The sequence below is a fragment of the Phocoena sinus genome, chromosome 4, assembly GCF_008692025.1.
Source record: "Phocoena sinus isolate mPhoSin1 chromosome 4, mPhoSin1.pri, whole genome shotgun sequence".
In the NCBI taxonomy this organism is placed as follows: Eukaryota; Metazoa; Chordata; class Mammalia; order Artiodactyla; family Phocoenidae; genus Phocoena; species Phocoena sinus.
This window is the reverse complement of record NC_045766.1, coordinates 143,127,896-143,155,218: the sequence shown is the minus strand read 5'-3', so window position 1 is coordinate 143,155,218 and position 27,323 is coordinate 143,127,896. Positions and strand designations below refer to the sequence as shown.

The 27,323-nt window shown below is 51.1% G+C and overlaps 1 protein-coding gene and 1 long non-coding RNA gene across 12 annotated transcripts in view; one reads left to right on the top strand and one right to left on the bottom strand.

The window, feature by feature from the left end:
• The window catches only part of PKNOX1 (PBX/knotted 1 homeobox 1), a 49,923-nt gene extending 43,966 nt beyond the window's left edge, over positions 1-5,957 (bottom strand). For 2 of the 7 annotated variants that reach the window (XM_032630051.1, XM_032630052.1), the window contains exon 1: positions 3,483-5,329. The gene's annotated coding sequence lies outside the window, so the exon portion shown is untranslated. Of the gene's footprint in view, positions 1-3,482; positions 5,332-5,805 lie in introns of those variants that run through there. The other 5 variants (XM_032630053.1, XM_032630050.1, XM_032630049.1 and 2 more) reach the window with 5 other exon arrangements.
• Positions 5,958-6,244: 287 nt separating this feature from the next.
• Positions 6,245-26,252, top strand: LOC116753691. Of its 5 annotated transcripts, XR_004349793.1 has the most exons (10): positions 6,245-6,652; positions 6,836-6,929; positions 7,555-7,608; positions 15,425-15,537; positions 21,663-21,792; positions 22,194-22,504; positions 22,730-22,846; positions 24,675-24,817; positions 25,953-26,084; positions 26,185-26,232. It is a non-coding gene; the product is annotated as an uncharacterized LOC116753691 (long non-coding RNA). The 5 variants fall into 5 exon arrangements; XR_004349796.1 differs by having other exon boundaries at positions 6,836-6,938; positions 25,953-26,252; XR_004349792.1 differs by having other exon boundaries at positions 6,246-6,652; positions 25,953-26,252.
• Positions 26,253-27,323: the final 1,071 nt, after the last annotated feature.

Sequence of the window (27,323 nt, the reverse complement as noted above, 5' to 3'; positions counted from 1 at the left end):
CTGTCCAGGCTCCATGTCCCATCCCAGGGAGGTGTTCAGTCAAGAACTCATTCTGAGGAAAACATTTATCAAGATATCACTTTATTTTTCAAGCAAGATTTTGGGAGGTACCACTTGAAGTTTAATATTCAAATAAAATCAGACGTTAAATCCTGTTAAAATCTATCCCCCCAAAATATTTCCAAGCCAACCACCTACGTCCTCAAGAGACACAGCAAAATTCTAACAACAAAGGTGTTTAATGGTTTCAGAACCCATTTCAGTAAATTCTGGGCTGAACGGCCTTTCACAGCTGATAGAATTTCGATTCACACCACAGCTTTGTCTTTAGGGCCATGACTATCACCAGCATCACTAAACACTGCCATTTAAAACTTTCATGACATACTTGCTACTGACGGTCAATGAATATGTTGTAGGAAAAACAGGAACCCCAACCCTCCAAGGCAAGGGCTCTTCCTTGGGACCGTCTTTTCCCTAGGGCACCGTCTGAGCTCAGGGACAGAGCACCGTGGATGTCGGCCTGGCAGCACCATCCCTATCCTGATCGGGCTGGCGCTCAGCTTGGCAGCCCAGAGGATGATCAAATAAACATGGGAAACAACAAGACCTAAATGCTTGAAAGGCTTCACAATACCGGGCACGGCCAGAAAATAAAGAGACTGTAGGCAAATATTTAAAATGAGAAATGTGTCAATTATGTAAATACATGAAAACATATGTAATAACACTGACTAAAAACACAATTCAAAGGAGCTGAACTGATGAATTTGTAAAAATTTATGCCTATCCCATTAAACTCAGGTTCCACACAAGGCATTTTGGGAAATGCCGTTCTAGGTCAGTACTTCTCGACCAGGGGGGATTTTTGTCCCCCAGAAAACACTTGGCGATATCTGAAGACATTTTTGGTCGTCACAACTGGGGGTGGGGGTCCCTCTGGTGTCTGCTAAAATCCCACAACACACAGGACACGAAGTACCCAGCCCCAAATGTCAGCGGGGCCCCAGCTTTGAACGCCTGCCGTAAAGGATCACAGGGGTGTTTCACTTAGGCTGCAATAAATCGTACTGAAATAAATATTTGTTTTATAGGGTTCTTTTTTATTTATTTATTTTTGGCTGCGTTGGGTCTTCGTTGCTGCGCGCGGGCTTTCTCCAGTTGTGGCAAGCAGGGGGCTACTCTTCGTTGTGATGCGCGGGCTTCTCATTTCTCATTGTGGTGGCTTCTCTTGTTGCAGAGCACGGGCTCTAGGCACACGGGCTTCAGTAGTTGTGGCACGTGGGCTCAGTAGTTGTGGCTCGCGGGCTCCAGAGCGCAGGCTCAGTAGTTGCAGCACACGGGCTTAGTTGCTCTGCAGCATGTGGGATCTTCCCGGACCAGGGCTCGAACCCGTGTCCCCTGCATTGGCAGGCGTATTCTTAACCACTGCGCCACCAGGGAAGCCCACGTATTTGTTTTTTAAAAAAACTGTGCACAAACACATAACTGAACTTAGACTATCGCAAAGTTAAATTCCTGATTTTTAATGCAAAAAAAATACAAACTTTGGGGGCTTCCCTGGTGGCGCAGTGGTTGAGAGTCCGCCTGCGGACGCAGGGGACATGGGTTTGTGCCCGGGTCCGGGAAGATCCCACATGCCGTGGAGCGGCTGGGCCCGTGAGCCATGGCCGCTGAGCCTGCGCGTCCAGAGCCTGGGCTCCGCAACGGGAGAGGCCATGACAGTGAGAGGCCCGCGTACCGCAAAAAAAAAAAAAAAAAAATACAAACTTTGGTAAAACGTCTCAGACAACATGTGACATATAGTGAGGGCTTGCCAAACTCTCGTGAAGGCATTACCTCTGCAAGTCTGATCAGACTGTTCAGGAAGCTGCGATCACAATTCCTACCATCCACAGTCCCTTCCGAGTGACCCCACCCACCACTGCAGACCCTGCTGAAAGGAGCCCACCCGTCCCTGGGGAAAGCTCGGGGACCAGGAGCCCCTGGCGCCCAGGTCAGCACCTGGGGGACACGGTGGAAGGCGACAGAGCTGTCACCCTGTCTCCAGGATGTCCGCTGGGAAACAGGAAGAGGATGAGGTGGGCAGAGCTGGGAAACGGAGAACATGCAGCAGACAGTGTGCAGAAGCAGTCAGTGGTTAAGAGCAACAGTGGACGTCAACGGGGAAGGTCAAGAGCAGGGTGGAAGCCGGATCCCGCCAGGGCCCAAGCCGCAGTTCCATCAGCCCCAAGGCCCAGCACTACCTTGGTCCCTGGACCCCGCTAGATTCCTTTTTTCCTTATTCCTGTGTGACCCTAAACCCCTGGACTTGAAGTCGGCCCGCTCCCTGCCGTCCTGGGGCCTGACTGCAACAGCCAGGCGTCCATCAAAGACAGACACAAACGATAAAGGCAACTCCCACCACGTGCCCTGCAGCCTGCCACCAGCAAGGCTCTGCTAGGCCAGAGGTTACACCAAATGACACACACTGTTTGGGTGGCAGGGTCGCCCTGAACAGAAATAACCCCCCAGACAGGAGCGCATCACCCCATACTGAGCAGCTCCCCCTGAGCGGAGGGATGACAAGGCCTCTGCTGGACCCGCCAGGACGAGCACACGCCAACACTGAAGGGAAGACTCAAGACAAAGGGCATCTGAAGGGTTCACCAACTCACTGGCCCTCAACCCTGCAACGTGACTGATCAGTACTTTCCAAGATTCTGACAAAGCTGTAGGACCCTTTGCCCAAGGAATCCTACATGGAAAGAAGCAGCTGCTCTGTCCCCTCCCCAAGTCCCCCAGACACGTCCTCAGAGCCACAGTGCTTCTGCATCAGGAGTCTGAAACCACCTCGTCAGACAGCAGGTCTGCTGGGTCAGTACCAGGCCCTCTGTGAGTGAAACTCCCAGAAACAGTGACTAGACCAGTGGGGCTGACACACCGACACGAGGCACGGCTGCTGGCGAGGGCACCCAGCAGCTAGGCACCCTGTCCACTCGCTGGAGGGCAGACAACACGGCCGGAGGGGCCTCATTTGATGGGGCCCTTTGCAGCCAGGCCTTTCCAACCAAACAACCATGCCTCCCAGCCCTTGAATGTTTATTCTAACAATTTCCAAACTGAACCTTTTCTACACTATATTTCACTTTCCACGTCTTCCTAAACAGATTGTACAAGACAGAACAGTAACCCACCACAGTTGTGAGTCATCACAACTGGTGTCAGGCAGTAAACCCACGTGGCCTCACCCCACTATGACCCCATACTGTGAAGCTTTGGGTTCCCTCGGCTGCACTGTTTTTACTTCCTCGTCACCCTTGCCATCGGTATAAGCATTTGAAGAAGGAAAAAGGAGGCACATCCATATTCCTACTAAGGGATGGGCTGAGAGCAAACAGCCTTCCAGTGCAGAGGTTCTTAACTTGGTCTCTGTGAACCTGAATGAGAAAAAAAATCACATCTTTATTTGCAATAACATCTGGCTGAAATTTAACACTCACTCAATTCCACCGGCAGACGTGAAATCCTGGAGAGCACCTGTGACTTCTTCACCAACAGAAACTGCAGGTATCTGCACAAAGCATTAGCATCACATACTCAAGAAGAAATGATTAGAGCCAGTGTTCAATCTGTTACTAAGTGAGCTACTACAAAGCATGGAAAGAAATTTATCACCAGTTTGGTTCAGTATTTTGATAACTGTATTTCAGTGTAATCGGTTCTCTTCTTGATCCTCTCTTATTTTTTCTAAACCGTTTGTAGGAGGAGAGGAGGAGTCTGGAGACCAGCAGAGCGCAGGGAAAGGTCCTCTGGGGCGCATGATTTGCATCAGTCCAGAAGTTTCAAGGTTTTCTTCCAAACAGTTTCAATTAGTTTGAAACAAAAGCGAAAGTTATAACCAGAACGTTACCTTTCACTAATCCTAAGTAATACTGTCCTAAAGTTACAACACACTGATACGGAAATGTAAATGTAGTACACTGAGGACAGCTGTTTACACCCAATTCCATCAGTGCTGACACTTAAATCCTCAGCATAGAACGTTAATCTTCCGAGTCGTACTTCACCTACCATATTTCAATTCCCACTTGTAAATCTCTGAAGCAGGAAGAGTCCTTCCACTGCTGCCTTCGGAAAGCCGTGTGTCAGTCAATATCACACAGCCGTGCATCGCTGATTCAACCAAATACTGTAACTAAACGATCTACATACCACTCTCCACGCTCGGTAAATTAAGAAAAAAAATGATGCAAGGCAGATCTGAGTCAGTGAGCCATCTTCCAAACGCATGTACAACTAGATTTGAGAGTATCACCAATAACTGTACTGGCAAAATTTTTACATTTCACTTCGATTCTTCCATACAATATTCAAAATACTTTATATAAAATTATGTATTATATAAATACATAAATCCCTTTCCAACATGTCAGGAAAAATCATACAAGTATACCCAACGAAAGCTGAGGGTTTCATTTACCATAAAGTAGAAAGCACTCCCTTCCTAAGGAAAAACCAGTAGTTTCTATTAAAAACTAAGTCTTGGGGCTTCCCTGGTGGCGCAGTGGTTGAGAGTCCACCGGCCGATGCAGGGGACGCGGGTTCGTGCCCCGGTCCGGGAAGATCCCACATGCCACGGAGCGGCTGGGCCCGTGAGCCATGGCCGCTGAGCCTGCGCGTCCGGAGCCTGTGCTCCGCAACGGGAGAGGCCACAACAGTGGGAGGCCCGCGTACCGCAAAAAAACAAAAACAAAAACAAAAAAACCTAAGTCTTGGGATCAAAATTAATTTCAACCCTCTTGCGAATGGCAAATCTATCCTGGATGGTTGCAGGTGTGCGATCAAATTTACCAAATGCATATTCGCGCATGTATAGGTATCCCCCCCGCAAGGATCTGCCTTCTGCCCTTACTCGCGCCCCCAGTCCGCCCCGCCCCGCGCCGCCCCCGTCCGGGACTCCGACCCCAGCAGCACGCGGTGAGACGCATTCTAGGAGTCAAACTTCAAGAAGGAGAACCTGGCTGGCCGAGGCCTGGAACCGCTAACAAAACGGCGTTTCAACAGCCCTGACGATGATATAAAGCAGACTAACGCTCCCTGCCTTTTCTGAAGTGACTCACGATCTCTTTCTAAAGGAATGTGGAATTCCAGCGAGTGGCCGGACCGTGCCCGACGCGCCCAGGCCTCTACTTCACATCGGCTGTTTATTACTCGCGACGCATTTGTCACTCATTCCAGACACCGGGCACCCGGCTCCCTCCCAGCCTCGGACTCGGCGACGGCCAACGCAGGGCTTCGGTGACCCCCCGAAGCACCCCCTCCGCCGCCACCGCCCCCGCGACGCCGGCCCCGCTCCCGCGCGCGCCCGCTCCTGGCCCCGCCCCCGCGCGCCTCCTCAGCCTGGGCCCCGCCCCCGCCGCGCGCCCCCGCGCCCCCCGCCCCGCCCGCGCAGGGGCGCGCGCCGCGCTCCGAGAGGGACGGTTAGGAGCGCGCGCCTCACCGCGGGCCCCGCGCGGCGGCGGCGGCGGAGCCTTCCAGAAATTTCCGCGTCCCTAAGCCCACACCGAAAAACAAGCGGGGCGCGCCCCCGCGCCGGCCCGGCGGACAGCGCCCCTCCCCGCGGCTCCCCTCCCCCACCCGAGCCCCCTCCCCGCCCCCTGCCCCGGGCGGCGGGTCTGGCGCGGCCCTCCCGGGCGGCGGCAACCCGCGGAGACCCGGGCGGCGGCGGCGGGGCGGTGGCCGCGGCGCCTGCAGGCCGGCGTGATTGATAGTGACGGGGCGGCGGAGCGGCGGCGGCGGCAGAGCGGTTGAGTGACAGCTTACCTGGGTGCCAATCTTCATCACACTGACAAGCGGCTGCAGCAATCGGGACCCGCAGTGCCGCGCCCGCGTCCAACCGTCACGCCGACGCTGGGCCACGCGACACAGCCTCGCTCAATGGGAGGAGGGCGACGCCGACGCGCGCCGCATCAATATTCACAGAGAGGGCGGGGCCTTCCGGGCTCGGGCCCCGCCCCGTCCCGGCGCCGCGGCGGCCGGGGGCGGGGCCTGGCGCCGGGGGCGGAGAGTGAGCCGGGGGCTGGCGGCGGCCGGCCCCACCCCCGCCTCGCTCCCCAGTCGGGCCCCGCCCACGACCGCCGCGCCGCGGCGCGAGGAGAGGCCCACCCCACTGGCCGCGAGCCCCGCCTCACTACTACGCAGATGGGGGCGTGGCCTGATCTCGCCACGCCCCCTCCGCTCGCTCCTCAGCGGCCGGGGGAGGTGTGTGTGGGGGCTCGGGTGGGCGAGACCATTCGCGACGGTCCGGCGGGGAGGGCGGGCTGTACCATCCGCGGGAGGAGCCTCGGGTCCTCTTCGCGCGCCAGGGCGCCGCGGGGCCCGGCCAGCCCCGGGCTGCCCTCGGAGGCCGGGCCGCGCGGGCGTTTGGCGCCCAGGCCCCTACTCTGCGCAGCGCCCTTTTTGTGTACAGGCCCGCGGTATCCCCCCGCTTTCTTCCCCGCGGACGCGCACGTGCGTCCCGAGTGCGGCGGCTGTTCTCGGAGACCCGCCTGACCCCGGGCGCCCTTAGCCCTGGTCCGGGCTCCAGCCACCGCAGCACGCTCGCCTCTGGTCTCGCGCTCTGCCCTCAGGCACCTGTCCCCCGGTGATCCACGCAAGGCCCAGTCTGCAGGTGAAGTGGCCTCCCTTAGAGCGACCCGGAAAGTGTGGTCGTATTTCAAGGTGGACTTTCAAAGGCGGTGCTGCCTTGCGCCCGCGGGCCCCGCCGGTGGCCATGCGCTCCAAGACGTTAAGGGAAGGGCAGGCCTTCCCTAGTGCAGAGGCACGGGGCTTGGCTGACTGTCCATTTTTGCAGAAACCTTCCTCCTGTGTGGGATCGCTGTCTGGAGAAGGGCTTCCGCGCTGCTCCGGGAAGAAGCAGACCCAGGACGGGAACACGTGGCTGAAAGGTGCCTGGGGTGGGTTCAGTTGTGAACAGCTCGTCAGGACATCCCTCCTCTAAGTCTTCAGGGTTCCACCAACACCAGGAAGCCACAGACAGTCTGTGTGGCCCTGCAGAACGGCTCTGTTTTCCAGAGAGTAGGTTGTAGCAGCGCTTGGGCTCAGGGGAGGCCAGTGAGCCACTGACAAGTGGAAAGTTGGAGGGAGGGGGACCCCAGAATCTCAGCGATGCAGACCGGCTACCTATATGTGCAGGGCCCAGTGCAAAATGGAAATACAGGTCCCTTGTTCAAAGGATATTAAGAATTTTAAGGCAGGGACAGCAGAGCATTATACGAAGCTCGGGCCCAACCGTCTGCACTGGTCACAGGTGCGGTGCAGCAGCCCTGGCCTCACTGGCTTCATCCTAGTGCTGGCCCAGGGCTGAAGCTTTCACCTGGTTCCCATCAAGTGTGTGAGGCAGCAGGGGTCTCGGACCAGGAAGACCTGGGGGTGTGCAGCCCCCTGATAGCCAGGTACAAGTCACCAGGCAGATGAGGCCCAGGCCCTGCACCCCAGTCTGGCCTCTGCGCCTGGTCTCCTCTACCTGTGCCCCCCATGATCTGCCTGCTCTTTCTTTCCTTCTCTCTACAGGGCCATCTCCAGAAAAGAGGAAGAGCTGCAAGTGCCGTCGGTGATCCCCTCCAGGTTTGCGGCTCTAAGGCTCACACATTTGGGGGCCCTCTTTAGGAAAAATAATTCAAAATGAGGTAGAAGTGGGGTCACGGAGGGCAAGGCTTCCTTTGCTTCCATTTGCCTCCCTCCACAGCCTGCCCCCTAGTATTGGCACCAGGGTGGTTTACTAACAGTAAAGGAACGTTTGTGCACAAGCAGCTCTTCTGAGTACTTTCCTTCCAATTTCTTTTTTTATAAAGATTTGCTACTATTTTCCCAAGGACCACGTCTAGGTGTGTGAAATGAAAAGCCTCATATAATTGTTTATAGAGCTGTCCAGATGACAGTAGGTGCTGTGAGGCCAGGAGGGGAGGGCACAATAGGTGGGCGCAGGCAGGGAGGTGGAGGAACGCTTTGAGGGACCCACAGGAAAGGCAGAAAGAACTCTGCCAAGGCGCCGGCCAGCCTGACAGAGCCCCGCTCTGTGCAGCGCTGTCTCAAGCTGGAGCGGGTTGGGGAGAATGTAGGAGAAAGGCGAGCCTTGGGCCCTGCCTGGCAGAGCTTATGAGCCAGTGCACAAAGCCTGTGGCAGCCTGGATGGGGTGCAGGGAGCTGCACTGTGTGTGGGAGATTACGGGGTAAAGGCTGGAGGAGGTGACGGGGGCAGGCAGGGCTTGGGCCATCCTCAGAGGATGGCTGGGATCTGGGGCTTTGGTAAGAAAAACGAGTGAGAAAAACACCTAAAAATAAGGGCAAGTCTCTTGGCTTGTTATGGTGGCCAGTGTGGCTGATGTATGTAAGCTGCTTCAGCTTGCATAGATGAGCAGGAAGTCACCAGCGACGAGTAGGGGATGATCCTTTTAAAAATATGTCAGACCTCATCACTGCTGTGCTCAACCCCTCCGAGTGTTACCCATCTCATTCAGAGCAAAGGCAAAGTCCATGCAGAGCCCCTGAGGGTCTCCCGGATCTCTCTCCCCTCTGCACTTCTGACCTCAGCTCCCACCACCCTTCCCGTCACCCACTCTGTTCCAGTCTGCCACCTTGTGGCTCCTTGCTCTCTGCAAGCATGATTCAGCCTCAGGGCCTTTGCACTGCCTATTCCCTATGCTTGAAGCACTCTTCCCAAAGATATCTGCATGGCTTTCTCCCTCACTCCCTGAAATCTTTCTCAACATCACTTTCTCAGAAGAGGTTTAAAATTGCAAACTCCCAACCCATTCCCTATCCTCACCCTGCTTCCTCCTCTGTGGTACTCGTGTAGGTACATGTAACATATGATGTAACTATGTAACCATGTAACTTGTTTATTATGCCTATCATCCAACACTCCCACCCCCAACACACACACACATAAACACTAGAATCTACTCTCCAGGAGAACAAGAATTTTACTCTGTTTTGTTCACTGATGTATACCGAGCACCTGTACTAGTGCCTGGCAAGGAGATATTTGTTGAATGCGTGAACGAGTGCTTCTGAGGCATGGTGTATTGGTTAGCTATTGCTTCATAACAAATTATCCCAAACTTAGTGTCTGAAAACAACATACATTATCTCAAATTTCTGTGGGTCAGGGATCTGGGCGTGTCTTGACTGGGTCCTCTGCCTCAGGGCCTGTCACGAGTGGCCGTCAGGGCTGGGGTCTCATTTGAAGGCTTCACTGGGGAAGGATCCACGTCCAAGCACACATCGTTGTGGCAGATGGACTGAGGGCCTCTGGTCCTTGCTGGCTCTTGGCTGGAGGCTCCTTCGGTTTCTTGCCACGTGGACCTGTCCAGAGGGGAAAACAGCAGCTTGCTTCATCCAAGCCAGCAAGGAACAGAGTCTGCTAGGCAGACAGAAGTTGCACTGTTATGTAAAGTAATCCCAGAAGCATCTTCCCATCACCCTTGTCTAGTCTTTTGGTTAGAAGCAAGTCTCAGGTCCTGCCCACACACAAGGGGAGGGGGTCACAGGAAGAGAGGATGCCCCGGGGCCATCTTAGGGCCCACCCAAGTGGTATTTCTTTTTCTGTGTAAAAGAGAGCACTGTGGTGTAGTCAGAAGAGCCCTGGGCTTGCAGTCCACAGTGCTGGGGGTGGAGTCTGGCTTTGCCACTTGCCGTGTGAATGTGGATGAGGGCACTTAACCTCCCTGAGATCCAGCTCCCTGCCTTCAGTGGGGACTTCGTACATCTCTCAGGGGATTCTGCAGAGGAGGCAATGAGCTGCGTGTGGAAGGCTCCCAGCACACAGTGGGTGCCCAGGGCCGAGACTGGAGGAACCACGGTTCTTCATGCCTGAGCCCCGTTTTTTTTTAATTGTGTAACTTTTTTATTATGAAACATTATCTATCTGCAAGGGAGCAGATAGCATATACGTACATTTATATAATAATAAAAGGAATATAAATACACTTATCAATCTTGGGAAATAGAACACTGCCATTACCTTTCAAACCCACTGTCCCCTTTCTTAAATGCTTTTCTTTTTCTCTAACCAGAAATAAACATATCCTGACTTCTGTTTTTTGTTTTGTAATTCCTTTGCCCTTCCTTATAGTTTTACCATCTAGATTTGAAATCTCAAATAATATATATATATTTTACTTTTCACTGTTTTAAAACAATATTTGAATTTTGTTGAGTCTTGTTCTTTTAACCTAATCTTTGGTTTGAGACATCCATTTATGAGTGCACAGTACTGAGGTTCACTCGTTTTCAGGGCTGTATACTATTCCATCTGTATAACCACTGTTTATCCAATCTACCCTTTTTTTTTTTGACACTTTTATTGGCGTATAATTACTTTCCAATGTTGTGTTAGTTTCTGCTGTATAACGAAGTGAATCAGCTATATGTATACATATGTCCCCATATCCCCTCTCTCTTGCATCTCCCTCCCACCCTCCCTATCCCACCCCTCTAGGTGGTCACAAGGCACCGAGCTGATCTCCCTGTGCTATGCGGCTGCTTCCCACTAGCTGTCTATTTTACATTTGGTAGTGTATATGTGTCCATGCCACTCTCTCACTTCTCCCAGCTTACCTTTCCCCCTCCCTGTGTCCTCAAGTCCATTATCTACATCTGCGTCTTTATTCCTGTCCTGCCTCTAGGTTCATCAGGACCTTTTTTTTTTTTTTTTTTTTTAGATTCCATATATATGTGTTAGCATACAGTATTTGTTTTTTTCTCTCTGACTGACTTCACTCTGTATGACAGACTCTAGGTCCATCCACCTCACTACAAATAACTCAATTTCATTTCTTTTTATGGCTGAGTAATATTCCAGGGTATATATGTGCCACATCTTCTTTATCCATTCATCCGATGATGGGCACTTAGGTTGTTTCCATCTCCTGGCTATTGTAAATAGAGCTGCAGTGAACATTTTGGTACATGAATTTTTTTGAATTATGGTTTTCTCAGGGTATATGCCCAGTAGTGGGATTGCTGGGTCATATGGTAGTTCTATTTTTAGTTTTTTAAGGAAGCTTCATACTGGCTGTACAAATTTACATTTCCACCAGCAATGCAACAGGGTTCCCTTTTCTCTACACCCTCTCCAGCATTTTATCCAATCTACTCTTAATGAGATTTAGACTGTTCTTTGCAAGGATTATAGACATGATATTAATATTCTTTTGCATGTCTCCTGGGGTACACGTGCAAGAACTCCTCAGGGGTGTGCATCTAATAAAGAATTGTTGGGGGCTTCCCTGGTGGCGCAGTGGTTGAGAGTCCGCCTGCCGATGCGGGGGACGTGTGTTCGTGCCCCGGTCCGGGAGGATCCCACGTGCCGCGGAGCGGCTAAGCCCGTGAGCCATGGCCGCTGAGCCTGCGCGTCCGGAGCCTGTGCTCCGCAACGGGAGAGGCCACAGCAGTGAGAGGCCCGCGTACCGCAAAAAAAAAAAAAAAAAAAAAAAAAAAAAAAAAAAGAATTGTTGGATCATAAGATATAATGAGTGGCTAAAGCAACTCCCAGATGAAGTTGCCATTAAATAACATGGGGAAGGCTCTGGCAGAGATGGTATTTGGGGGAAATGCAAAAGTTCAGTTTTGTGCATGCTGATTTTGAGGTATTTTCAAAATGACTTCTGAGAATAACAAGTGAGTGTTTTGTAAACAAATCTGGAGTTTGTGAGAGAGGTTATAGGTAGAGATACAAGTTTGGGAGTTGTATCAATCAGGAAGATTTCAAGAGCGGTTTCATGAAAGTACTATTTTAAAAAGATACTTAAGTATCCAGGGGACTAATTAACAACAAACCACTGTGAACTCCTAGGCTGAAGGGAAAGGGAGAGGAATCAGTCACTAGAATGCTGTAGAAAGATGTGCGTTCCTATCTTTCTATCTATCTACTTATCTCTCTCTCTGTCTCTCTCTATTTCATGGCTCGTGGTTTTGTTTTTATTTATTTTATTTTTAAATTTTTAAAAAATTAACAATAATTTTATTTGTTTACTTTCACCTGTGTCAGCAATTTGGGTTTTTTTTGTTTGTTTGTTTTGGGGGGAGTTTTTTGCCACTGGTTATTTTATTTATTTGTTTACTTTATACAGCAGGCTCTTATTAGTTATCTATTTCATACATATTAGTTGTATATATGTCAATCCCAGTCTCTCAGTTCATCCCACCAACACCCCCCGGAGCCCCGGTTTTCTAAAGAGGACAATTCCAACAATTAAGTCCCTAAAAGATCAGGGTGGGAAACACTGCCCCCAGCTGTGACGGTTCCTCCTCAAGGATCCCAGCACAACGCAACAGGGACATGGCAGCCATGGCCAATGTTAAAAGATAGTGTTGACCAAAGAAGGAATTGTGACTCTCAGGCAGACATGTAATCAGCAGGTGGCCAGCAGCTTCCTGAGCTTGTTAGTTGAGTGAGGGAACTGGTAAGACGTTCCAGCCAGTTCAAAGGAAAATGCAAAGAACACACACCTATATAGGCAGGAATATTGGCGGGAACTTGCAAATTGTGCAAATCTGGCTTTGGGTGGGAGGATTTGGGGACCGTGGGGTGAGGGCTGTCCCTCCATCACAGAGTCCATAGACGAAAATAATTTGCATCATCACTCGTTCTCTACAACCATAAGATAGCTCAAATGCAAGGAAAAGCTAGAATCAGATAACCCAGAAGGGTGAGCTCTAAAGAATGCGTAGTTGCCCACTGGAGACGCCCAGCCAACGTTTTTGCTTATTCCAGGTGTCCTTACACCAGGTGTATTACTTTGCTAGGGCGGCCGTAAGAAAGTGCCACAGACTGAGTGGTTTAAACAACAGAGAGTTATATTCTCTCTCAGTTTGGAGGCCAGAAGTCCGAGATAAAGGCGTCAGCAGGGTTGGTTCCTTCTGAAGCTGAGAGGGAGAATCTGTCCCAAGCTCTCCCCCAGCTTCTGGTAGCTTGCTGGCAAGCTGTGTCATTCCTTGGCTTGTAGAAGTATCACCCTGATTTCTGCCTTCGTGGTGTTCTCCCTGTGTGCCTCTGGGTGCCCAGTTTCCCCCCTTTTGTAAGGATATCAGTCATATTAGACTAGGGCCTACCCCAGTGACCTCACTGTAACTTGATAAAGACCCTGTATCTCCAAATACAGTCACATTCTGAGGTCCTGAGGGTTAGGACTCACCATATGAATTTTGGGGGGACACAATCCAACCCTCACACCAGGAAATCCTACCCTGGAAACACAGCTGGCCAGGCAGAATCGTGAGGGGGACTAGGGCCTGAGCTCTGGTCACAGCATCAAATCGCACCAGGTCCGTGCCGTGTGGGTCCCTTCCCCACCCATAGGTCAGCGTGGTCCCGTGGCCGTTTTATGATTGGTCACCACACCTCCAAACCAAGGCCTCTCCTGGCCAGTGGGCTTCAGCCCTGGCACCAGAATGACTCGGCTTGGGGTGACTCTCTGTCACTAACTGAAAATCTGCTCATCAGGAAAATGTTTCCTGAGGCATTCTGGGGGCAGGGACGCTGCAGTGGTCCTTGTCTCCCAGGCTTGCCTCCTGGCCAGGCATGCTCCCCTGAGATGAAGCCAAGGATACAAGATACCAGTCAAAACAAACAGCAGATGCTACAGTGAAAAGCCAACTTCCTCTTGGTTTTATCCTGACCTTTTATTAACCAAGGTTTTAAACTAAGTCTTATTTACATAAACACGTTCCCTGATGCAACCTCTTGTTTTTAGGCCGTGAAACCAATTTTCTGTTGATCATTTTCAGGCACCCAGAGCCTTAACTGAAATACCGGCTCGTTCCCTAGATTTTTGCTACATTAAACTATATTGTCCAGTTAAAAAAACAAAGTACGAAACACCGTGGTAGAGGACGATTCCTGGCTCTCCCCTGACTGCACAGCCTTTGGACAACTTTGCCAGTGAAAGCTTTGTTCCAACCACCTGCCCCAGTGCAGCTGTGCCAATGGCACGACGCTTCGTTCCGCAGCTCCTATTTCCCAGCGGTCCCTCTCCCTGGCCTCGTTGTGGGTCACACCATGATGGCTGCCCACCCCTCAGACGGACCACAGGTTCTGGAGTTGACTGCTCCCGAGGAGAGCCGGGTGGCGACTTTTTTGAGCGGGACCAGAACAGGCCTCCTCGGGCCGTGCAGCTGCAAGTGGCACAGAGACCCAGCTGCTCGCTTGCAGCCGGCGACTTTCCCAAACCAGCAGCTGCTTCCTTTGTGATCGGGCCAGTTTCTAAATCGGGTAACGGTCAAGAGGCATGGTCTGTGATGTCACGTATGTAAAAATCTGTTTCTCGTTGAAGTTACAAAAGTAATGGCAACACGAGCTTTCGCAGGGCCGAGCTCACTTTGTTCTGATCGCTGCCACCGGGGTAGGGGGTCCAGGGTGGTGGGTGGGTGAAGCCTACCTCTGCCCGAAGCATCCAGCCAGGCTGTGCATCCACTTCCTGGTCTGAGAAATGGAACTAATAAGCAGAAAACAACTTCTCTTTATTGTTTGCTGTGAAGAGGGATCTGATTTAAACATTACTCGAAGACCCCTGCTTATCTTACCAAGCACAATGTCCTCAACTTTCCTCCACATTGTAGCAGGTGACAGGACTTCCTTCTCTTTTAAGGTTGAATAATATTCCATAGTCTGGATAGACCACATCCTGTTCATCCATTCACCTTTCAGTGGACACTTGGGTTGTTTCCACCCCTTGGTTAGTGTGAGTAAGGCTGCTCTGAACATGGATGTACAAATATCTGTTTGAGTTCCTGCTTTCAGTTCTTTTGGGTCTATACCCTCTTGGGCGTGAGGCGGTATCGGTGATTTTTAAGACTCCTTTGCTTCCCAATTTCTCTCCCCTCCTACCTTATGAAATACTTAAGAGGTTAAATGTATAAGATAAGGAAATTCCTAAAAATGAAGAATTGGGAGGTTTAGACTTACATTTCCCAGAGGGATTGGAATAAGTCCCTTTTTACCACCCTGAATTCTCCCAGCCAGAGCCTGCCCTGTCTCACTTCACAGCTGGCTTTGGGTTCATGAAAACATATACAATATTAGAAATTAAGACTAAAAGATTGTTTTTAAAAGATTTCTATTCATTCATTTAAACCTACAATAAGAAACCGATTCCATGTTACTCAACAATAAATAACATTTTATGGAAAATCATTATTTTCAAAAAATGATTAGTGAGAACAAGGGACTTGTTCCATATTTTTGCAGATCTCTTTAATGTCTAGCTTGATAAAAGACAGCTGGATCCTCATAGCTGCTTCTGTGTTCAGTCTCTTGTAATATATTGTTTTAGTTGATGTCTGTGAAGAAAAGTTGACCTCGCAGGGATGTGTAGCAGGAAAATGGAGGAGCGTTTATATAGGTTCTCCACCAAAACTGACACGTGAATGTTCCTTACAGGTTCATTGCAATGTGGACTCCAGCAGCACTGCAATGGACCTTTCCTGCTGTTAGACTAAAACCCACTGGTCTCTCTGGCACTTTGGATGGATCTATTACCCACACATGATTTGGTAACATGGCCATTTGGTCATTTGGAAAATATTAATTCACTGAACTGTGCAGTTATTCCAAATGTTGACCCATTTCACTAGACAATATTAAAAATCACAGTTGTGCGGAATGTAAATCGGAGCAGCCAGTATGGAAAACAGTAAGGAGACGCCTCAAAAAATTAAGACTAGAACTACCATATATGATCCAGCTAGTCCATATCTGAGTACTTATCCAAGGAATACAAAAACACTAATTTCAAAAGATAGATGCACCTCAATGTTCATGGTAGCATAATTTATGATAGCCAAGATGTGAAAACAACCTAGGTATCCATCAACAGATGAATGGATAAAGATGGCGATATATATATATATATATACCATTGTGTCCCCACAAGAAGGCAAGGACTGTCTTAGTATTATTAGAAAAGCAGTTTTCTTTAATACCAGTTATCTTTTAATTGAAGTATAGTTGATTTACACTGTTGTGTTAGTTGCAGGTGTACAGCAAAGTGATTCAGTTATACAAATATCTACTCTTTCTCAGATTCTTTGCCATTATAAGTTATTTATAGTCCCTTGTGCTATACAGTAGGTCCTTGTTGTTTACCTATTTTATATATAGTAGTGTGTATGTTAATCCCAAACTCCTAATTTTTAAAAGTAGCTATGGGCTTCCCTTGTGGCGCAGTGGTTGAGCGTCCGCCTGCCGATGCTAGGGGACGCGGGTTCGTGGCCCGGTCTGGGAAGATCCCACATGCCGTGGAGCGGCTGGGCCCGTGAGCCACGGCCGCTGAGCCTGCGCGTCCGGAGCCTGTGCTCCGCAACGGGAGAGGCCACAGCAGTGAGAGGCCCGCGTACTGCAAAAAAAAAAAAAAAAAGTAGCTTTGACCCTGAACTGCTGAACCCTGAACGGGTCTGGGGGCACTTGGGGCCCATGGGCCACACATTGAGAGAAGCTGGTTAGACGTGCGTGCCGCACGGAAGACTAGTTAGTTCCCCGCAGGACCTCTTCAGCGTCGTCTTTTCCTCCTTTCCATCGTTCACCTGCTATTGTCCTATAATTGAGAGCCCACGGGGTGTGAGGTCCCGTGCGGGTCTTCAGTGATCGGTGTGACGCTCCCTCTTTTTATTCTGAGCGGAGCCCACGTTTCATACACCCCTCCAGGGCCTCTCCCTCCACACGCCGGGAACCGTACAAATATCGTCATATCGTGTCCGCTCCAATTGTTCTGCGTGTCACTCGATTCTGTAATCCTGTAAGAGACCCTTTGCTGAGGAGGTCACTGAGCAGTGGAAACGTGGCAACAACAGCAGGACGGAGCAAGCCAGCAAGTGCGCTCAGGTGTCCGGGAATTTAAACGGATTCCAGTCGTACAAAGCCCGTCCTCCCACCACAATGGAACTACACTACAGATCAGTAACAGAGAGATAATGGGAAACCCCCAATATTTGGAAACCGTATTACACACTTGGGTAGAATACGCAGAACACAAGGTTTGCCTTTCCGACTGTTTGCAGGCGTCCAGGTCAGTGGCCTGGCGCACACGCGCTGTAGTCCTGCCATCACCGCGCATCCAGAGCGCTCTGTCGTCTTGCAAAGCTGAGGCGCTGGGCCCTGGAAGGGCAGCTCCCCGCACACCCCCCAGCCCCTGGGGGTCACAGTTCTGCCTTCTGTCTCTGCCTCTCGGGGGCCTCATCTGAGTGGACTCATCTTTTGCTGACTGGTTTATGTCACTGGGCACGGTGTCCTCAGGGTTCATCTGTGTTGCGGCATGGGTCAGAATTTCCTTCCCTTGTAAGGCTGAATAATACTTTTGCTTTATTTTTTTTAAATTTATCTTTAGCTGCGTTAGGTCTTCGTTGCTACGCACGGGCTTTCTCTAGTTGTGGCGAGCAGGGGCTACTCTTTGTTGCGGTGCGCGGGCTTCTCATTGCGGTGGCTTCTCTTGTTGCAGAGCACGGGCTGTAGGTGCGCGGTCTCAGTAGTTGCAGCACGTGGGCTCAGTAGTTGTGGCTCGCGGGCTCTAGAGCGCAGACTCAGTAGTTGTGGCGCACGGGCTTAGTTGCTCCGCGGCATGTGGGATCTTCCCGGACTAAGGCTCGAACCAGTGTCCCCTGCATTGGCAGGCGGACTCTTAACCACCGCGCCACCAGGGAATCCCAATTGTGCTTCATTTTAAAAGAGAGACAACGCCCTCAGGCTGGAGAAAGACAGAGGCGAGAGCTGTGAGATGACCCAGTGTATGCAGCTGGCACTGGGCATGGGCTCAGCTGCATTGGGTCAGGACAGGATTTCCTGGGCTTCGGCACCTGGGATGGTTAGTTTCCTGTGTCAGCGTGGCCGTGCTGGGGTGCCCAGTTGTGTGGTCACATACCCGTCTAGATATTGCTGTGAAGGTATTTTTCAGATGTGATTAACGTTTGAATCAGCTGACTTGGAGTAAAGCCGAGCACCCTCGTAACGCGGTGGACCTCATCCGACCAGTTGAAGGCCTTTAGAGAGAAGACTGAGCTTCCCTGAGGAGGAAGGAATTCTCCCAGCCGACTGCTTACCAGAATTTCTAGCCTGCCAACCTGCCTGCAGACTTCAGGCTTGCCAGTACCCACGTGGCATGAGCCACTTCCTTAAAATCAATCTCCCTCTGTCTCTGTGTCTGTCTCTCTCTATGTGTGTGTCTGTATCTATCTATCTGTCTGTCTCTCCATCCTACTGGTTCTGATTCTCTGGAGACCCCTGAGTAAGACAGTACCCCTTTCTGTCTCTAGTTAGGCCCTGAGAATGGCACATTGAGGCCACCACGAGAGCGGGCAGGCTCCATTTACTTGCTGCACCATTTCGTCCTTCCCTACCGTGGATGGCAAGGTGGCCGTGGGAGGACCCTGGGAGGCTCAGCTCCAGGTTCTTCCTACAGGAGTGATACAGCCGAGGCTCGGCCTCAGAAGACGTGCTTTCAAGTCCTGCTTCCTCTCTGCCCACAGCCATCCGTGTCCTTGGGAAGGGTGCCCTCCTGCCTGAGGAGGAGCGGGGGTGGGTAGAGAGGATGAGGGGGGACAGAGAGATGGTGGCCTAGCTGCGGGCCCCTCTCCCACCCCTGCCCACCGGCTGGCTGCACTGGCCTTTGCAGGGCCTGGCGTCTCTGTGGCTCATCGGGGAGGCTGATGATGGAGGCCCAAGGGGAGAGGGAGGCGGAGCTGGCACGCTGTCCTCCTGCCCCCGGGACGGCACGAAATTAGCACAGAAAGGAGCATGAAAATGAAAAAAACGTTTCTCTTTCTTCCTGCCGCCTCATTCTTGGCTGTCTTCCTGATCTTGCCGAAATTAATGTTTACCATCTCTTGAGACGTCAGAGAACAGAGCTGCTGCTTCCACAACATATTTTCAATGAGAAGAAAAGAAAGAACCAAGCCTGGCTGGGTGGTGGGCTGGGCCGCCCTCTCACTGCCCATTGGGCTGGGTGGCCCCTTGTTTGGCTGCGTCACCATGTATGACATTATCTAAATGCACTTTTATTTTTTTTTACTTTATTTTTTTAACATCTTTGTTGGAGTATAATTGCTTTACAATGGTGTTAGTTTCTGCTTTATAACAAAGTGAATCAGCCACACATATACATATATCCCCATATCTCCTCCCTCTTGGGTCTCCCTCCCTCCTCCCTATCCCACCCCTCTAGGTGGTCACTGAGCTGATCTCCCTGTGCTATGTAAATGCACTTTTCTTCCGTGCAAATATTAGTCAGGATCAGTGGAAAGATTAAAGAATAGATTTGTTACCCGAGAACAGAAAGTGCTCATGTAATTAGAGACCTGGAAGGAAACCCTGGGTCCTTTTATGGGAAGAAAACTGGACAAGTTGAGGGCTCCCAGCAGTCCCGAAGGGCCATGAAGCCGGGCTGGGCCCTCATCCCGGGCTTAACTAACTGCCTTCAGAGTGAACAAAGAATACAAACGCTTCCCTAGTAAGGATTCAGAAGGCTTGTTTAGCAGTGGGGTGGAATCACTTAAAATCAGCTAAGCTTTTGCCAATTGTATGTAAAAGTTCTCAAAGCCTTTAATGAAGCATTTCTTACTTATTCTGATTCCACTATAGGCTTATCTACACCATCTTATTATCTCACTGGCCAAAAGGTTTGCTAACCAAGATTAGCTTTCACTCCTGCCTTGTTCCAATCCTCAGCCCTCCTGCATTCCCAAAGGCACGTTAGCTGTTTTTAAAAGTTAGGGGGCTTCCCTGGTGGCGCGGTGGTTGAGAGAGTCCGCCTGCCGATGCGGCGGACACGGCTTCGTGCCCCGGTCCGCATCTTTCCAAGCAGGGGCAGGTTTGTTGATCTGCAAGGACATGCGTTCCTCTGCTGCTCGCACGCTCATGCTCTGTGTGTCGCCGACCACGCTTGGTAGCCTTGGTGTTGAGATGAGCACGGTTTCCTGGACGTATTGGCCTCTCCCGCGGGCTCATGAATCCCCACCGTGAGTCAGGCTGGTGGGAAGTAACCAGCTGCCGCAGCTTGTCTTTATTCTGTGTACTCATCCGCCTCTGGGAACCAGTGATTTATAAATAAACATTTATTATTTACAAGATCGGAAATGTTACATTTATGGAACTCCAGAAATAAACTGTCAGCGACCAGGAAACATATTTTTGATGTATTGCAAATGTACTTCCCACGTCAACCATTTGCCCAGATGGCCCTCCAGTTTGTCAATTGAAGATGAGCTCTTTCCTTGTAGCATCCGATGCTTTGAAAGTTTACCTTCCTCTTTCATGGCCATGCTTCCCGTGGGGTCTAATCTATTTTCTGTCTCCTTGTCAACAACACCTCAAGGTGTGATGCAATAATTTGAGGGCCACGGAGTAGTAACTCGGTCTTGTATTCACGAGGCATCCTTCTCCCAGGGAAGCAAGGTGCTCTAAGGACAGCTCATGTGCCGTACACAGGGGCAGGTATTACTGTTATCTTTTAACCTTTTCATTTTGGAAAATTTCACAAAAATTCACGAAATTTTTTGCATGCACAGAAGTAGAGGGAAGAGTATCGTGAACCTGTGTGGACTCATCATTCAGCTGTAAGATTACCAACATTTTGCCAATCTTTTTTTAAGACTTTCTTTTTTTTCCCCCAAACAAACAACCCTTTATTGCAGGTTTTTTTTTTTTTTTTTTTTAATCCCACATTTGTTTCTTTATTTTTTGGGCTGTCTTCGTTTCTGTGTGAGGGCTTTCTCTAGTTGTTGCAAGCGGGAGCCACTCTTCATCGCGGTGCGCGGGCCTCTCACTATCGCGGCCTCTAGTTGCGGAGCACAGGCTCCAGACGCACAGGCTCAGTAGTTGTGGCTCATGGGCCTAGTTGCTCCATGGCATGTGGGATCTTCCCAGACCAGGGCTCGAACCCGTGTCCCCTGCATTAGCAGGCAGGTTCTCAACCACTGCGCCACCAGGGAAGCCCATATTGCAGGGTTTTTTTCTTTTCTTTTTCTCTGGCCGCTCCATGCAGTTTGCAGGATCTTAGTTCCCCAACCAGGGATCGAACCCGTGCCCCCTGTAGTGGAAGCGTGGAGTGTTAACCACTGGACCAACTACCAGGGAATTCCCTGAAGTATAGTTGATTTACAATGTTGTGTTAGTTTCTGGTGTACAGCAAAGTGAGTCAGTTATACGTATATATATATATTCTCTTTCAGATTCTTTTCCATTATGGTTTATCACAGGTTATTGAATATAGTTCCCTGTGCTGTATAGCAGGTCCTTGTTGTTTATCTGTTTTATATAATAGTGTGTATATGTTAATCCCAGCCTCCTAATTTATCCCTTCCCCACCCTTTCCCCTTTGGTAACCATAAGTTTGTTTTCTATGTCTGTGAGTCTATTTCTGTTTTGTAAAGAAGTTCACTTGTATCATTTTTTTAGATTCCACGTATAAGCGATAGCATATGGTATTTGTCCTTCTTTTTCTGACTTACTTCACTTAGTGTGATAATCTCTAGGTTCATCCATGTTGCCGCAAATGGCATCATCTCATTCTTTTTTATGGCTGAGTAGTATTCCATTGTATATATACACCACATCTTCTTTATCCATTCATCTGTCGATACTTTGCCAATCTTGTTTCACCTATTTCCCATCCTTTCTTCCCCTTACATAGTTTAAAGCAAATCCCAGAGATCGTGCTATCTCACTGCAGTAGGATGCAAGTGTTAATAATTCCACTTTATGGGAAAATAGAAGCACTGAAAAGTATCGCCCAGAATGATACACTGAGTCTGTGGGGGAAGGTAGGTACCAGAAGCCAACTTCCCCCGGTCCTCAACTTCCCCCTGTCCTAACTGTGCTCCTGAAAACTGACGCAGCCATCCCACACACAGATTGACTCGGACATGGAGAGAGCATGTCACCCACGACACAGTGTCAGCTGGGACAGAGGTCTTCAACCAGATCCATCACATGGAGAGATTTATCTCAGCCCACAACTATTTAAATAAATTAAGAGCTTACTTCCAGAAAGTAAAAATCGGAGTCCCTCTAAAGAATAACTAGGAAGCTAAACGCCCCAAATTACATTTACTCAGAAGAATGTTATTTAAAATCCAAACATATGGAGCCATAAAGAATAAATGTGTGACCTTTTGTTTAACTGCAACCCTAAAAATACTTATTTTTGTTGTTGCACTGGCAGCTCCAACGTTCCTGCGAGGAGAATGACAGCAAACACCATCTCCCGCCAAGACATCTTGAGTGTCTGGGGTTTTCTGTTGAGCTTTGGATGCCGCCGCATCGAGGAATCTTTGCCAGACGCGTCACCCCCTCCGGCCTCCCCACAAGGGTGGGGCTTCCGGGGCAGCTCCCAGAGGCGAGAAGGCCAGTTCAGGAGTTTCCTTGGCGCCTCGAGGCACCCCCTGGGCAGCTGTTGTACAACAAGAATTTAGCCGTCTTTGTCTCCGGTTCCGGCTCAACCCCTCAGACCACACCTGAGTTTATGCTAATGAGGTGACTAACCGTGGCCCCTTGAAAGCTTCAGGTGGGCGGGGGGGGGGGGGGGGGGGGCCCATCGTGCCAGAAAGACCTGGGTTTAGAGGGTGAGGACCTGGTGTCGAGTGACATCAGGCTGACCTCTGACCTCCAGGGAGGGCGGGTGGGGGGGGCTGGAAACTGGATTCAATCACAAGATCAGAGTTCAATCATGCGTATGTAACAAACCCCTAATAACTCCAGGCGCTGGAAACTCAGATGGGCGTCTGGATCACGTGGCTGTGCTGATGGGCGGAGGGCGCACCCAAGGGCCCTCCCGGACTTCACCTGTAGTCATCGGGACCTGCTTTCCTGAGTTCTGTGAGTCATTCTGGCGAGCGATGGAACTGGAGGGGGTGCCGGGAACCCCCAAATTTGTAGCCAGTTGGTCAGAAGCACGAGGGGCCTGGAACCCCCGAAGTGCAGCTGGTGTCCGGAGTGAGGACGGTCTTGTGGGGGGCCGTGTCCTCAACCTGCAGGGTCTGTGCTGAGCCCGGAGCTGGTGTCAGAGTCGTACCGCTCACCCCAGCGCACTCGCCTTGGGCCCAGGCGCCTGGTCCAGATCTGTCCTGCGACCACCCCCAGATCTCAACATGGCACCCCGGGGGCCTGGGGGCCACGCCCTAAGAGGAGGCAGTACCTCCAGCCTCACCGCGAGCGCGGGGAAGGGCCAGCTGCCCTAACGTTTCCCCCCAGTCGCCGCTTCGTGTACGTTTGGGAACGGACCAGTTGTAGTAGATTTTGTTATCGAATAACACACGTCGTTGATAGCTCAAATATAGAAGCAAACAAAAATATAGACGCCGATAAATGAAAATACCCCCAGTGTCCCCATGGGCTGTCGCCGTGCCCTGGAAGAGGTGCCCTTTTCAGGGGAGAAGGGGGAAGCCGGCCCGGTTCCCGCAGGGAAGGCGGGGATGCTGTACCCGCCCCCAACCCTCCCCCTGCCCCCTCCTGCTCTGTGCCCTGAGGGGCCATTGCACTGGCTGCCCCCAGGATCCTCCGCTGGCTCCCGGGTGGGCTGGCCGATGTGGCCACCTTCAGAAGGCAGAGGGTCGGCAGAAAGCGCGCGGTCATGCCTGGGTCACCGTGGGTGCAGGGTCCTCGACCGCTGTCACAGCCCCAGGCATCCGCCTGCCTCCCCGGTTCTGGGACCGCCCCTCCCCTGGCCTCCCTCTGGGGGCTCTCAACTCTCGATAACCAACCCCATGTGAGGAACCAGCGGTGCCTCGTCCCTTGGCCCCAGCTCGCAGCCAGTGCCCGCAGGAAGTGTCCTCAGATGACTGGGACTGTGTCCCGCTGGGAACAGGGAGGGGGCAGCAGAAAGCAGCCTACGCCCCGTGGGAGCAGCCGCCATCCGCCCAGCACTGAGGGTCATGGTGGGGAAGCCCGGGTGGTTCTGGTCCGACCAGGTTGGGGTGAGAGGGGGCAGGCCTGCAAAGGTCACTGAGCACAGAGGGCAGAGGGCAGATACCCTAGGCTGGCAGACCCTCTGTGCGGCGGGGACGGGGAGGCCCCTCCTCCATCGTGGGCCTGGGGTCTCCCCAGTGTCAGACGTGGGAGACCCGCCTCATGGGCCGACAGCAGCAAACGCTGGAGAGGCCGGGATACCTGCACCCCGGTGTCTCAGGTTGTCACAGGACCAGGAGATGGCGAAGGTGCTACCAGGGCAACACGGGCCCTCCACCCTCTCTTGGATGCTCCAGAGCGGAGTTTCTCAACGTCTGGTCCAGTCCCACCTGCCTCTCAGTCACTGAGCATTTGTCTAAAGTGCGGACCGTTGGTGCTGAGCCCCAGGAAACCCCCCTGCCCCACACGACTTAGATAAGTCCGCGCTTCCTCACGACCCCCGTAGGACTCGCAGAAGATGCCCCTTTTTTTTTCTAGAAGATGCCCTTTTACACACAGGCCGTCCAATGTCCCATTCTCTGTCTTGTGAAGGGTGGGCTGAGATTAGAATTGTCCCTGTGAAACCAGCTGGACACAGAGACCAACATTTCTGTTCAGCGAACTGAGCCGTCTCTTGATGGCCCTGCCTGTAAAGCCCAAGGCAGGCCCCCTCCGCTGAGAAGCTCTGATCTCGGGCGTCCCCTTACCTCAGCAGCCTGAATAAAATCGATTTCCACTCTCGTTTGTTTTGTCCCCGCAGCTCCCACCCTGGGCCCAGGAGTCACCGGCGCCCTTGGGCGATTACTACGGGGTCAAGTTTGAGCAGTTCAGCCCTAGAGGCAGCAGCATCAGAGCATCTTGAGGGCTACACGGTCCGACCTCAGACAGACACTGCACGGCCAGGTGAGGGGCACGCGAGCATCCGGCTGGGGGGTCCGCTCTCCAGATGCAGGTCTGTCCTCGGACTCGTGTTCACAGGCCTCTCTGATCTGCTCCAGGGGGCAAAGATCAGACTTTGTAAATAGAAACTGATTTCAGTAAGTAAATCAACGGTAAGCATTTTGGGGTCAAAACAGCCTCTTCACTCCCCAGGGACCCAGACGTCTCTCCCCACTAGGTCCTCCCCATGCAGCCTTTTATTGGTTTGTTATCATCACCCCTGCTGACAACGAGTGATCTCCCTGGGAGTATCCCAAGGACTGTGCTGGCCGCCAGGTGCTTTGGCACAGATTCCTCTCTGAGTCAGAGCCCGAGGCCGTTAGCGCTGGGGAACAGCTGCGAGGGCCACGCCTCCTCGAGCCATTTGAAAATTTTATGATGAATAAAAACGATCCATGACACAGACTTATGCATTATATATTAGCCTAATACCTCTACAATTACACCACCAACAGTCTTTTGTTGCACACATATTTTCCTAAGGACGCTCCAACTCCAATAGTAAAACGTTGACTATCCAGTGACACTACATAAAATTTCCTCCTTCTGTGTTGTCAAATCCTTAATAACAATGACAAGTCTAACATTCAGTGAAAGGAGGAGAGCGAGGTGGGAACCCCAGGAATGCTAAAAGTGTGGAAAAGAGAATTATGCGTTTTAGATTAAATAACCAAAAGACTGAGCAGAAATACAGGGTCAAAGGATGCTGAAAAATTAACCTTAAATATGGTTCAAGCACCTCAAGCTCTTTAAGCTGTCCCCTGTGTGCAGGTGACCTTCGTTTGCAGCAGTACACCTGGTGATGCCATCACGATGCTTTAAAGGACCCGGTGGCACAGTGAGAACGGGGAAGGTGGGACCTGAAAGCCACGAGCCAGAGAAGGACCTGCTTAACTATTACATTTCAAATGGATAAGCAACAAGGTCCTGCTTTAGAGCACAGGGAACTATATCCAGTCTCCTGGGATAAACCGTCATGGAAAAGAATGTGAAAAGGGATGTGTATATAAGTGTAACTGAGTCACTTTGCTGTACAACAGAAATTAACACAACATTTTAAATCAACTATACTTCAATGAAATAAATTTTTTAAAAAAAGAAAGAAAAGGATCTCCCTGGAGGACCACGAGGCCCAGGCTGGAGCTCGTCCTGCCCACAAACCTCTCTGTGCAGTGTGCACACGTTGACTCTATCCAGATCCATCTCCTTCCCTTCCCGGTCGCCATCTCAGGTAGGACGGTCAGGTCGCCAGCGCCCAAGTGAGGTTTCAGCAATGCCTTTCCCCCTTTCCGTTTCTCGTTAACTCTGTCATTTAACAATTCACTCTGAAGGGCTTCCCTGGTGGCGCAGTGGTTAAGAGTCCGCGTGCCAATGCAGGGGCCACGGGTTCGAGTCCTGAACCAGGAAGATCCCACATGTCACGGAGCAACTAAGTCCGTGAGTCACAACTACTGAGCCCACGCGCCTAGAGCCCGTGCTCCGCAACAAGAAAAGCCACCACAATGAGAGACCCCTGCACCGCAACGAAGAGTAGCCCCCGCTCGCCGCAACTAGAGAGAGCCCACGTGGAGCAACGAAGACCCAGTGTAGACAAAAATAAATAAATTTAAAAAAAAGAAATCTCAGCTTAAAAAAAAAAAAATTCGCTCTGAAAACAGCGTTTGGTGGCATGAAGCTTTGTCTATTTCCATGCAATAAACCCACATTTTAATTTCATGCCAGAGCATCCTTTCTTTTCTGATTTCTCCCTATGCTGGCAGCAGCGACTGGCCATATGCTCCGAGGGAGACGGTGTTTTCCTTTGGCTTCCCCCAGCTGGCTCGGAGCAGAGGATGATGTATTTTAAGCCCCACGCTTTAAAAACCTTGGCAAGGCTTCTGATGAACTAAAGACATCAAGATATACTTGTAACCTGGCCTCCGAGTAGTTTGGATTTTGTAAGGTTTTAACACCAGTGCTTAAAAGAGAGAAAAAAGGACTGGGGGAGCCCAGGCGACAGGTCGGACTCCATCCCTCGAGGGCTGGTCCCGCTCCGGGGCGGGGCTGGCATCCCAGGACAGAGCGTGGTGGTCCAGGAAGCCGCTCCGTGGCCCTCAGAGCCTGGAGGCAGCCCTTGCCAAGGGGATGCAGGTGGTCGGTTGGCCTCGACCACCTAAGAAAGTGCAAAGAAGCTTCTCTCCAGGCTGCCCAAGTTTGCCCCCTTAATGTGTTTGCCGGGTTGCCTGTTTTAGACGTTCGACGGGCACGGCTATGCCTGGCCATCCATATCCTGTCCCTGATTTGTTGCACCCATTACATCCCTGCTCAGCTGGGGATTCAGCAGGCGGGGTCAACAGAAGAAACAGCTTCAACCTCAACTGGCAAAAAGAGTTGCTTCTTTCTTTCTTTCTTTAAAAATTTTTTTCCAAAGATTTAAAATTTTATTTTTGAGTATGTAATAAGTTCACATACTTCAAAAATCCAAATGGAT